The following is an 11,471-nucleotide window of genomic DNA, read 5'->3' on the forward strand; positions in this document are numbered from 1 at the left end:
TTTTTATTATGGAACTTAATGATTGGGTTTAGACATAATTTATATATTTTGTGAAATAAATTTTGAATATATAGTTCCTATTTTGATGTCAAAATAAAAAGAGACAATGTAAGACATATTTCATTTAAAAGAATATGAAACTTCAAATTATCCATATTTTAAATAAACTATAGTCCCTTAATCATCATTAAATTACTAAAATACATGCCTATCTTCTGAATAATAAGATGCTTGACCCAGGCAAATCATTTTTGTCATTCATTTTAATTCTTATTTATTATTTAAAATATTTTTCCAATCAAACTATTTTTCTAAACACTATAGTCATAACAGAAAGGGAAAGACATAGAGTTCATTTAAACAAATCAACTTTCAAAGTATTCTAAATACACTGGTGGAAAGCACACAATTATAAAATAGACCTAATAACATTGGTTATTAATGAAAATATCTGGGGCTGAATAGATGGTTCAGTGCTTAAGAACACTTTTTTTTTTTTTTTTTTTTTTTTTGCAAAGGATCTGGGTTCATTTTCAGTATCCATGTCAGGCTCTAGCAATAAGTATCCTATAACTCCAACTCCAGGGGATCTAACATCCTCATCTGGCCTTTTTGAAATGTTTCTTTGGTCTCTTCATGTGATCTCTGAAATTAATAGACATTTATTTGTATCTCTGGAAGAAAATTAATGCAACAAATTGGTGCCCAAACAGAGACACAACAGAACCTAAATGAGTGGTAGAATATCCCACTGTCTGGATAATGAAACAAAGATGAGGTTGAACTATCTAAGAGTAGGGCATCTGTGAATACAACTCCAAAATGGTCATCTTTACCTTTGAGGAATGGAATGATATAATTCCTTGCTGTAGTGGCTGTTAGAAAGAGAAAAGGATCTTCAGGAGACACCTCCATATTTGCTTCTGATTTGGCAAGGAAAATGGATAAGAAGATGAGGGTCACAGTGGATAGGAGAGAAAAGGGTATTTCCAGATCACTTAAAAGCTGATGTAACAAGGTTTTGGTTGAGCTTGAGTTCCTATGGATAAACTCAACAGCAAGCCAAATGTTATGCTTGTGGACCTAATGGGCTGCAAAGCCTGAACAACTATTTCTTAAAGGACAATGAGTGCATATAGCCCCCACTACAGCTATTGCTGTGAAAGAAGATTTTGTTTCCTGGGAAGCATCTTAGCCATTCTATAATGACATGGCTAAGGTGGCCTACAGGTAAGGACTGTGTAAGTACCCAGAGTCCCCAGGTTCAATTATGGATTTATTGGTCTTCTATAATGATCAGATCATTGTTTCAGGGAGGATGCCAGGTCTAGGTGTGCCTTGTATTCTTATGTCACTAAAATTAGGGACAATAGACAGCAGTGTATAACTATGATGTAGAATGGTTCAGATGGAAAGGTAGTTGTTCCCTGTACCCCCAGTATACTTTATTCATTTTTCTCAAGCAGGAAAATATGTTGAGGATGAAGACGTTGTCAAGAAGCATCCTGCTATCTCTTTTGGTAATTTTGCCTGTGGGTGAAAAATGAAGCCAGATGACTCAAGGACAGTGACACTGGATTGCTGAGAACTAAATACCATAACACTTCAATCCATGTTGCTATATCCAACATTACTCCATTTTAACTGTAAAATTGTTATAAGAGGTAGTATATTTTCATGCTAAGTTAGAATTTTAGAAAGTTCTGTTTTGTTTTTGTTTTTCCATCAATTCTTGATTCCAAGCCCATTTGGTTCTGCTTTGGAATGGAGATCAGTGATAGTATTTTAAAGATTTAGAAAAACATCTTTATGAAACTATCTACACATGTAGAAGATCAAAGACTGAAAATTAATCTGCACAAGAACAAGGCCCAGACAGTAGAAATTCTTGGGATTCTCATGGTTGGGTCAAATTCAAATGATGCTTGACAAGACAGTTGAGAAAAATATTGCAACAACCTATGCCTCTGAAAATAAAAATATCAGTTAATAAGTTTAAACTGGAGAGATGGTGCACAGGGCTGCTTAGAAACATAGGGTTCTGGAATGGTAATTCCAGTGAAGCAGCATTCCCTCCCTTAGCATTATTGGCCAGGAAACCCTGTGAGGATTGATACATTACAGGTTATTGTGACAGATATTGGCTACATATAAGAACTAGATGGTAATCTCATATTTCTGCAGACCCCACATGCTGTAGTGGTGGGGCAAATTAAAAACAAGATGAGGTTCCTGGAAACTTCATCCATTCTGGATAGCATGTGGTCCTGGAAGGCAATATGAGGACAATTGGGAACTGAACTCTTACACTTTTGGTTGTGTGCCTAGCTTTTAACAGCTGAGCCATCTGTCACTAGTGATCCTGTTTAACTTTGGAACCTCTGTGCTAATGTCATCATCATGACAAGCAAGGTGTGCCCTTTGATTCAATAGTGGCATGGGCGATATTGATGTTACAAACTATGTTTAAAATTGGTTTTAGAGTGCTTCTCAGGAGACAACCCATGTTGTGTACTGGAAGAAAGTATAAAAACGATGGCTGGGAAATAATTAATCTCATTGGGGTAGCTATAACATGAATCTTAAAAGGTCTTATTAATAAAAAACAAACCCAAGAGCCAGGTATTGGGGTGAACGCTGAAAGATCAGAGAAGCAGAACAAGCCAGAGCTAACCTCACCTATTACCAACTTCTCAGCTGATCCTGTTTCCTCAAACTGGAAGCCTGAGTCCTCATCGAAATGGATCTCAGCTGAACTGCTGCTAAAAAGCCTGAAAGCTTAAAAGCCTCTAGTTCCTGGTCCTCATGCCTTATATACCTTTCTGCTTCCTGTCATCACTTCCTGGGATTAAAGGCAAGTGTCTTTCCCAAGCAAGACATGAGATCTCAAGTGCAGAGAATAAGGGCGTGTGCCACCATGCCTGGCTCTGTTTCCAATGTGGCTTTGAACTCACAGAGATCCGAATGGATCTCTGCCTCCAGAATCTTAGGATTAAGTGTATGTGCCATCACTGTCTGGCCTCTATGTCTAATCTAGTGGCTGCTCTGTTCTTGACCTCAGATAAGTTTTATTAGGCTACGCATTATATTGGGGGACACAATGTATCACCACAGGTAGCACTTGTATGGTTTGTCAAATGGGTGTGGTTTGCTTATGAAACTATTTTTAAATGCTTTTGCTTATGACCATAGATTACTTCTTTGGCTACAGTGATAGGAACATTATCTGTATAGTTTCTGACAGAGACTCAACCAGTTATACTGCTGGGAATAAGTATCCATTGTTGTCATATATATTGTGACTATACTACAGTGGCACAAGACCAGAAAAGTAATCATAATTCCACATTGTCCTCCAGGAAAACAAATGCCACCTCCATGAGATTAACTGTGTCTACCTTCGGGAGTCTAAGAGCCTGACACAACTGGGCTCATGACATAGATATTTCTTCATAGAAAGGGCTGGGTTGGAGAGGGTTATTGTTCCTCACCTGAGCTTCCTGTCATTTGTATTCAATTATGTCCTAATTACCTATGGTCTTTGCTTTCAGGAGGTGATAGAATATGTAGGCAATGGAAAGTGAATTGTTGGGTGCTGTATCCGTGTAGCTGTAGAGAAGCCATCACCCACCACCGGTGAAGACTGCATTGTGACTGCTTGGGAGTTGCTAACACTCTAGCCAGTAACTCCTCACCCTTGGGTTATAAGTAAGTATAAAAAACTCGTAAGTTTCCCAGGGAGGAACTGAGGTGGAATTGCAATTTTTTTGTGTGTGTATACTATACTTTAGTAATTGTCTCTGAAAGGAATTAATAACCATAACAGATAATTCACTTTAAGATGTACACAACCCTCTGGATAAGTGAGACAGTTGATTAGCTTGAACTGTTTGTCAGGCCCCCAGGCAGTGGGATGGGGACCTGTCCTTAGTGCATGAGTTGACTGTTTGGAACCTGGGGCTTATGCAGGGACACTTCTCTCATCCTGGGAGGAGGGGACTGGAACTGCCTGGACTGAATCTACCAGGTTGAGCTGAATCCCCAGGGGAGTCTTTGCCCTGGAGGAGATGGGAATGAGGGGTGGGCTGGGGGGAAGGTGGGGATAGGGAGGTGGGATAGGGGTGTGGGGGACGGGAGGGGGGAGGACAGGGGAATCCATGGCTGATATGTAAAATTAAATTAAATTATAAAATAAGATAAAAAGATGTATACAACCATAAATCTATTTCCAGGTTATTAATGTTACATTACCTGGCAGACTCCAAGTGTAAGTGTTTTAGTTGGTGAGTTTACCCTTACAAAGGTATGTATGCAAAGCTGTGCAGTCATCTGTTGTGAGGCCAGAAGCTGACAGCATGACACAGTTATGTTCAACATGCTCTGTTATCCTGCAATGGTGGAAACACAAAATTCAGATATACTATATGTGGATAATCTACTAAATGAACGAATCCCATAAGTAAGTGCAAAAGAAGGATCCCATGCAAGGTGGCACTGGCATTTTCACTAACAGTGTGGTAAACTCTGTTATGAAAGCCATGTAACCCATTCTTCAGTATCACATGAGCAGGTCACAAAGGTCAGCATCATTCTGCCTGTTTATAATTCAACTTCATTCACTAATAACACTCTTCTGAGAGCTTCTTTGTATTTTTTTCTTGTTTATTACATCATTCATGAAATCTTACTTTGGTTTGAAAGTTGAGTATTTTTTTCCAAACCCAGATTTAATTTCTGCTCTTCCTAAATACTCTAGTCCATGAGACCAGTGAGAGCGATTACAGAAAGACCTACCAGAGAAACACAGAATTTTCCTCAGTATGAAGGTTCTCATAATTTTTAAAATGTGTTGGTGTATTATGTTTGGTGGTATTGTGTTCCCCAATATATTGTACAGGCTAATAAACCTATCTGCGGTCACAGAAAAGGATGGCCACAATATTAAACATGAGGATATAGCACATGCCTTTAATCTTAGCATTCCAGAGACAGAAATACCTTTGGATCTCTGAGTTCCAGGCCACATTAGAAACAGCCAGGCATGGTGACACACACCTTTAATCCCAGGGAGTGATGGCAGAGAACAGAAAGATATATAAGGCATGAAAACTAGGCACCAGAGATAGTTAAGCGTTTGGCTGGTTAGGCATTTTGGCTGGTTAAATTTTTAGTCTTTGGAGCAACACAGTTCAGCTGAGATTCATTCTGGATGAGAACACAGAAGCTTGCAGTCTGAGGAAACAAGACCAGCTGAGGAACTGGCAACGTGAGGAAGCTGTGGCTTGTTCTGTGTCTCTGATCTTCCAGAATTCACCCCAATAACTGGCCTCAGGTTTGTCCTTATTAATAAGACCTGTTAAGATTCCTGCTACAATTATGTCATAGTACATTTGTTGTCTAATACAAATCACAATATTAAAGTTGAGAACACTTCTTACATTGCCAAAACATTCACATATGTAGCATAAATCTTAAAAGTTCTTATTAATAAAATCAAACATGAGGCCAGTTATTGGGGTGAATGCTGGAAGATTAGAGAAGGAGAACAAGCCACAGCTACCTCACCTTGCTAATTCCTCAGCTGATCCTGTTTCCTCAGATTGGATGGCTCTCAGCTGAACTGTGCTGCTCAAAAGCTTTAATGCTTAACCAGCCAAATGCCTCTAGTTTCTGGTCTTCATGCCTTACATATCTTTCTCTTTCTGCTGGAACTCCCTGGGATTAAAGGTATGTGTCTCCAAGCTGGCTGTATCCTTGAACACACAGAGATCTGCCTAGCTCTGCCTCCCAAGTGCTGGGATTAAAGGTGTGCACCACCACCACCCAGCTTCTGCTATGGCTTGCACTGACCTATTTTCTAGCCACCATTTTTGGCTCTGTATCTAGTGGCTGTCTGTTCTCTGATCCCAGATAAATTTATTAGGGTGCACAATATTTTGGGGAACACAATACCACCACACACATATGTGTTTAATTTTGATCTAGAGTTAACTTTTGAATGTTTATAGTTGGAAGTTTCATTCTTCTCTTAATGGGGGAATTTGACAATAGATTTATGTAATTTAATACTCATTCATGCTAACAACACAATGATACTTACTATGCAAGAAATCTCTGGATGCTGTGCCTAAATTAATCTATTTTTCTACCGTTCCTTAGAATTTGGTTATAGAAGAAAACTAATGGGTTGTCTTGAAGAAATGTTACAAGCACATACACATTTTGTTTTCTGGTGCTGCATTATTCTTTAGCTAAGTACCTGCTGTTGTCTGTCAGCATTCTGATGGGTTAAAATGAGATAGTATTAAGGTTTCTCTTGGTTACTGTGGTAAACAAGGATAAACTTGGAAAAATAATAATGGAAGGCACAGCAACAAATAGTGAAGGTTAGAAAGAAAAAAAGTTGAAAGAGTTTGGCACCTGAAGATGAAGGATATTAGAGAGGCAGGGCACTCCCTGCCCCTCATATGACAGAAGGAAATGACCTTACATGCTTTCTCTGAGCACCCAGTCTACAATAGATTCATGCTTCCTCTGTGTGGAAGGGAGTCTCAACAGCTACAATGGGCAAGACTAAAAGTGCTAGACTAGGCTATCTGTTATCACAGGCCAGCGACTTCTCAGAAGAACTGGTTTGCATGGTTAGCCACAGGGAGTGGGTTTTTTCTCCCTAAAGGACACCAGGGCAGGGCTTTGCATTGGAGTCTCATGAGTACATATAAATGTTCTGTGTAGGAAAACTCTGCACTTGAGAGCATGACTTCCACCCAGGGACACAGTTTTCACAATACATTCACATAATAATGCAGTGCTAGAAAGCTGCAGATATCAGTGCAATAACATGGGTGAACTGCCTCAAATACTACTAGAGAAGCAAAGGTAGCAACGTAAAAATGCATGCAGGCCAATTCCACTCATATATTGCTCAATGGCAAAGATATTTTATGAAAGCAAAAGTCAGGAAAATTGATTTGGGCAGGAAGACCTGATGAGAGTGTGTGCAGGGGAAGGGCATGGAGGAAATGAAAACATCTTCCTAGTGATCTAACTATAAAGACCTGAGCTCAGTTACTTTATGATCAATTTGAACTGCTACTACATGTATAGATTTCTTTGTTTACAGTAAATCTAAGTGGCAAAGTTTATTTCAGAATAAAGCATTTGTATTTGAGTGGCTTTCAAGACATAAAATAACTGGAAATAAATGTTTACTACCCATACACAGTGCAAGTAAAATATTGTAAAATAAAACAAGAAAATATTATGCAGTTATAATAAAATGAAATATGAGGATGTAAGTATATTCTTATATAAGAATATAAGGAAGGAGCAAGTGGCCATGACTTTAATCCCAGTACCCAGGAATCAGAGTAAGGTGAATCTCTGAGTTTGAGGCCAGCCTGGTCTATAAATGAATTCTATGATAGCCAAAGCTGCACAGAGAAACTTTGTCTCCAAAAACAAGAAACAAGCAACCAAAACAAGAATATGGCCAGGTAGTGGTGGCGCATGCCTTTAATATCAGCACTTGGGAGGCAGAGGCTGGCAGATCTTGGTGAGTTTGAGGCCAAGCTTGCTCTACAGAGTGAGATACAGGATAGGCACCAAAACTATACAGAGAAACCCTGTCTCGAAACCCCCCCCCCAAATAAAAAAGAATATGAATGAGGTAACAAATATCACATTGATACAAAGAAAGGTTAAGCAACATTTGACACACGTCAGCTCTTACCTACTCCTCTTCACTATCTATGTAAAGCAGAGTAGAGTTTTTGGATGTGCAGGACACTAACCTGTCATTCCAAGTTTTTTTTAATCCACACCAATGTAATAGCAATTGTGGGAATATGATATCCACTCCTTTTGGCAATGGCCACAGGGTGTGCTGAAGAAAGATTATGGTTTATTATTTAGAAGCAATATAAAAAATAATTTACGTGTTTGGATAGTTTTGAACATCCATGCATAAAATATAGCTATGCACCCCAGATGCTAGTCTATAGAAAACAGAATGCATGCTCAAACACACTCAAGCATAGTATCAACCTCTGACCCACAGTTTATGTGTTCATATAAAGCATATAAACCAAAATCAAATTCTCTCCCCACAAATTTATTCAAAAACCTTGAACATAACCTCTATTCTAGAAGACAAAATTCATTTCTGATGCATCATAGTTTGCCAGTAGTAAACTTAAGCCAATTATCCAAACTGTTGTAGTTATTTTACATGATTACTTCTTACTGCATGACAGAAGAGATTATCATACTTTAGTGATGATTTATGAGAATTTAGTGTTCATGTCTCTAGATAATTCTCTTCCTAGAAATATATTACTATCTCTGCATGGATTAAGTTAGGCATAAAATATAATATGTACAAGCATCAGAACTCTGACAAGCGAGGTGTACCTTTCTGACTTGTAATCAGGAAGAAGTGGATCTTCTCCGTTGCTTCAATATTTGGAGAGTTAAAGTAATTTTTAATAAACTTGACATCTAAAATAATCATAACAATTTTATTCCCTTAGTTGAAAATTTATGTACTATTTAAATTAGAATAATATGAGGTAGATATGAATGTACTCTGAGAATAAAGATAAAGAATAATAGGATAAATGGGTAGATCACTGAATTTACTGTAAAAACAAAAAGAGGAACTGTCGAGGTGAGGTAGCTGTGGCTTGTTCTGCTTCTCTGATCTTCCAGCACTCACCCCAATAACTGACCTCAGGTTTGATTTTATTAGTAAGTACCTTTAAGAGTCATGCTACATCTGGCACCCAATGTTTGTGGAATGAATTTGCAAAAAAGCTGCTTGCCTGTGGCCTTGTGGGCCCTTGCTCAGACCTGAGCTACCTTCAGCCAGTTGTGGTGGCACACTGGTTGGATTTGCTAATGGAGGCAGAGGCAGGAGGTTCCTGAGTTTGAGGCCAACCTAGGAGAAGCTTCGGCCAGGGCCGAGCCACAAAAGGTGGTGGAACCATGGATGCAGAGGCTGCTGCTCTGAGTTGCTGGCTTCTCATTGTGTTGGTGACTGCAATGATGCTGCTACCTGGAACAAAGGGTTTACTGCTGCTTGTTCAGAGAAAAATTGCCAGGATCATCGTGTTACAAGAGAACTTTGGCAAAGATCAGTTTGGAAAAGATTGGCAAGACAAATGGTGGTGAGAAATTGCTGTGAAGATATTCTCTTCTAGGGAAGAACATTCATGGTTCCAAGAGACAGACATTTATCAATTTATCAGACTGTGATTGCTCCAAACCACAGAGGAGGCACACACACACACACACACACACACACACACACACACACACACACACAAGTCTTCAGGGAACCATGGTTATGCCTAACAGCAACTTTGAAATCTTCAAAAGGATAATGGGACCCCCACAAAGAGATGATTCCACATGGACTATGGTAAAGCCATTAAGCTAATTAACACCATGGGAAGATCGACTTTGGACTACAAACTGCTCAGGACAATTTTGAGATGGCTAGCTAAGATGATCCAGCCTGACAGACTACTTGAGCAAGGACTTGAGACAGCCCTGCATTTTCCATTATGCAGAGACTGGACAAATGATACAGGACTTGACAACCCCAAAATTTTCTTTTCAGGATTCCCTAAAGAATTTTCTTTTCAGGATTCACCCCAAGGAAGCAGGAAGTAATTTTAAGAAAACTATGCCCATATTCCCAAGAGGTGGGGTGGGTGTTTTTGGGTCATTCAATGGCTTATGAATAATTGTCATTGTTTATAATGGTTGGTTACAAGTTGTTGATTGTTAATGGTCAGGAAAAAAGCTGAACAAGGAGATTAGCAACAGAATTTGTGTTTGAAAAAAATTAAGAAAAAACAGAATATAGATATGAGGTAGATATGAATCTACTCTGAGAATAAAGATAAAGAATAATAGGATAAATGGGTAGATCACTAAATCTACTGTAAAAAGAAAAAGAGGAACTGTCAAGGTGAGATAGCTGTGGCTTGTTCTGCTTCTCTGATCTTCCAGCACACACCCCAATAACTGACCTCAGGTTTGATTTTATTAGTAAGTACATTTAAGATTCATGCTACAATAATACAGAGTACAATTTCAATTGCTATAATATGAAAATATGGTGAACACTTTGGAGAAAATTAGTTCAATGAAATTCTAAAGTTCAGCATCTTCACAGTACAACCCACTGGATGGGGGCACTTTCAAAACTTAATTTGTTTTTCTCAGTAAAGTATTCTAAAGTGTATTGTTGAAACATAAAGCCATAATCAGTATAATAAAAGCAAACATATTTTGATACCCTGTTATTATAACTTGGACAAAATTAGAACAATCATTCCACATTTAATCCACATATGTACTTGAAAGTAAAAAGTACTTTTCCTTACTATGAAGGAGCATTGAAAGATGCTTTGTTTTTAAAGAGGAAAGCTCCCTTATAATGTCTCAAGAGCATGCTTACATGGAGGGACAACTCTGGTTGTCATCATCAAGGCGACCAATAAGGCAAACCAGGTGATGGCCAGGATCCCAGAGATGAGCTTCTCTGGAGGTGATAAAAAAATCTGCAGAGATAAATGGAAGTGAAGAGAGAGAAAGTGGACACAGATGTTCACAGTGTTTATACAGAAGAGAGCTCAGAGACAGAAGAAACACAGCCCTCAGGACCTCCTCTATGCTGTAATTGGTCTGTAGGAAATATCATTGCAATTTCATTAAACACAATGATCATACATTCTTGCAACAATGTTCTGAATGGAAACTGTGTTCACATCTTAAATTATAACACCATGAGCCAAGTTAGCGCTTCCTTTCCTTCCAGTAAGGAGCCCACTCCTGACTGCATGCCAGCCGGCACCCCAGAGCAGTTACACACTGAAAGGTCCATCCAATGCCTTACTTTTGCAGTGGCAGTGCCTGCTGATCTTGACATGCTTCTGGGAAGCATTTTGAAGGCTGAACTCCATCAGATGATTTCCTGCTGGGTTACTGAAATGGAGCTGCAAGTGCCCCTGGGTTTCCTCTGCTGCTTCCCTGGGTCCTGAGGCATGTTCAGTTCTGAGCAGATGACTCATGACTCACACTACAGCCCAATGACATGTGCTATAGTGATTCTACTTAAGAAGCTACACAATCTGATGCAGTCAACGAAAGGAGGAGCCAGAGAACTGGAGCTTTTGTACAGGTGAAATACCTAAATTTATCTTGGGCTTTGAGTTCATGTGTTATAGTTAAAAAATAAATCTAGAATTAATTCTGGCTTTGAGCCTTATAACATGTGACTGTTAAAAAGTTATTAGCATTTAGAATCTAATAACTCTGCTTATTCTTCTAAAATCTAAGTTCAAGTATATATAATATAGAGCATGTAAGGTAGTTAATACCCAGATTGGCATGTGAAGCTCTCAATCTGTGCCCTCTGGGATAAATCAATACTTTGTTATCCAAGGATCCACAGAGCACAG

At 38.8% G+C, this 11,471-nt stretch overlaps 1 pseudogene; it reads right to left on the bottom strand.

Moving 5' to 3' along the window:
• Positions 1–4,276: 4,276 nt before the first annotated feature.
• On the bottom strand, positions 4,277–11,081 carry LOC118580504 (annotated as a pseudogene).
• Between the last annotated feature and the right edge of the window lie 390 nt (positions 11,082–11,471).

This window comes from Onychomys torridus, chromosome 3, assembly GCF_903995425.1.
Source record: "Onychomys torridus chromosome 3, mOncTor1.1, whole genome shotgun sequence".
Lineage (NCBI taxonomy): Eukaryota > Metazoa > Chordata > Mammalia > Rodentia > Cricetidae > Onychomys > Onychomys torridus.